General features: G+C 40.7%; 1 non-coding gene across 1 annotated transcript; it reads right to left on the bottom strand.

Moving 5' to 3' along the window:
* Positions 1-2139: 2139 nt before the first annotated feature.
* On the bottom strand, positions 2140-2258 carry LOC145417021 (5S ribosomal RNA). The gene has a single exon (XR_013900384.1). It is a non-coding gene; the product is annotated as a 5S ribosomal RNA (ribosomal RNA).
* Between the last annotated feature and the right edge of the window lie 407 nt (positions 2259-2665).

Consider the following 2665-nt stretch of genomic DNA (forward strand, 5'->3'; position numbering starts at 1 on the left):
ATGAATGTATAATATTTCTATGAAAACTAATGTATGTATGTTTTAAGGAAAACATAACAAATGATGATCAATGTTTGTTGATGTATCACAGCTATCGAGACTAATGAAATAGCACCTCGAAGCAAGTGACATCATTTGTGGACTGAACATCCATAACGTTGTTATTTCGATTATTATAATACAAGATATGCATTCATTATGCAAAAATAATATCTCATTACCTCCGTGTGATCCATCAGTTTGATGACTGCACAACATTTTCGCACAACAAGCCAACAGCTGTCCAGCACGCAAAGTAGCTATAATCCTATGCAACAGGACAGCTATTTATACCATGGTTTGCGAATATAATGATTATTTTTCCTCACAATAAAACAGAATGATGCACAACATGGCATGACCATTGTGTCACACGCATAATCAAGAATCATAAATGGCCACCCTGGTTCAGCCACAAAAATGTTACAGCAGTTGAGTCGCACACTCACTAGACTCAGGTGAACCACGTTTCGAGACACCGGACATCACACCTTCTAACATTTATGCTCCACTACAGTTGTTCACCACACTGTATGACGAACATTAAGACTTCAACATTCATCCAACACTCGTTATTGCATAAGGAGTTACAGATCACCTCAGAACATCTGTATAATCACAGCCTGAATCATTCTAAACGAAACACGACAAAGTTTCGATACATGCTTCCCCACTACCTGTCCCCCCTCCCATCTGTTCCACCTCGCCTCACAGTCATCTCCTGTCCGAGAAACAATGGGATCCAATGATATTACTATTTTTCTCTCTACCTTCCACTATACATACTGTACCTGGCAAACACTTGTAGTTGCAGACAGAGTATGACTTGATAGAACATTGTTTCTGTGGGTACTAGATCCTGTAGCGGAGGAGAAACTCTGCCGGGTCTGAGCATTCACTCACTATTACTACAATGTAAACAAACACAATGGTGCCACATGTCGCCAAACACACCACCCGCTGTACTCATTAGAAGTGGAGGTAACTGTACTTATTCATAGATATCTTTGAGCATAGATATCATTCAGCAGGCATATTTTTACCCACATGTATACTTTCTTTTGCAGACTGTCTCATGTCTTGAGGTACTAACTTCACTAGGTGATTCTTGGATTAATTTTGGACATAAAATGATAGAAAGGCAATATGAATGGTCTCACTCATACTTCAGCCATAAAGTACCTCCGGAACAGTTGAGAATCGGAATCATTACAGGACATGAAGTCCTGTAACACCTTGTATATCACTTCTTCTTAATACCTTTACTTTTAGATATTTCTACTCACAGACATCCTTTCCAGTAGACAATCTTCATTAGACTGCTTCCTACCTGCCCTCCATCCTTACACCTTCTTCTCTATACCAGTCCCCCCTCACCTCCCTCACACATACAACCACTCCTACTCCCAAAAGCTTCCTCATCCCCTCACTCACACTCTACCTCACGCTCATCTTGCCTCACCCTCCTTCTTCACCTTCCTTCCTCATATCCTCTCTTCTCGCTAACCATCCTCACAGTCTTGCTCACACCTACCATACCATACCTCATGCTCCATCGCAATCTTCCCACCCTCCATCACCCGTTCTCATCTCCCTCCCCCATATTCATCTCGTCACCCTCGTTCCTTAACCTGTCTTCCTCTCACCCATCCTCCCACACCCTCCTTAACCTCCCTCCCACATACCCACCATCGCATCACCCTTACCTCCTCCCCTGTTTACTCTTTACTTCCCTGGCCGAGCATCATCATAATCAGAGCGCCATTATTCTCCCATGTTGGCGTACGCCCACGAGTAACAAAGCCGGATAATCCAATATAAATAGCCAGGTCCGACAGGATGTTAAATGTACTTCTATTTTCTCCAAAACTGCTTGAATGATCAGTATATGATGTCTATCAAGGGCGTGGTGTACTTGCATGAACATAATAAAGCTGAAATTTTTACCCTATTTTTGATGTACCCTAATATCATTCATTCATTCATATTCATTCATTGCCAGACGCCATGTATCCCAAACGGGGTGGACAAGGGCTTAGAGTTAATTGTTTTACAGGGAGGGACACTAATCCTCCACCAACCCCACTTGACACGTAGGAATGCCAACAGCATCTGGTGTTCCCAGGCGGTCACCCATCCAAGTACTAACTAGACCCAACGTTGCTTAACTTCGCTGATCGGACGGGAAGCGGTGTACTCAACGTGGTATGGCCGTTGGCCATATATATATATATATATATATATATATATATATATATATATATAGATATATATATAATCATAGATAGACAGATAGATAGATAGATAGATAGATGTAAGTATGCATGTCTGTATATAGTTATTTGCGTATATTAATTTATAAACGAGGTCGCGCAAAGTCTATCAGATAGCTTAGTTATGCGTGCAGTTTTCAGTTCTGCTAAATCAACACTTTCGGACAAAGCTTTACGAGTTCATATAGTTTTATTCCCATGTTAAGACAAATAATGGATAATTATACGTCAGCACCGCAATATTATGTTGATTTGCGAGGGGAAATGAAAATTTCACACGTATCTAGGCAGCCTGATATCCTTTGTAATGCCTCGTTTTGAAATTAATCTTTTAAAAAAATAATATACGTATA

The sequence above is a fragment of the Coenobita brevimanus genome, chromosome 13, assembly GCF_032717465.1.
Source record: "Coenobita brevimanus isolate Jiangsu-jjx chromosome 13, ASM3271746v2, whole genome shotgun sequence".
Taxonomy (NCBI): Eukaryota; Metazoa; Arthropoda; class Malacostraca; order Decapoda; family Coenobitidae; genus Coenobita; species Coenobita brevimanus.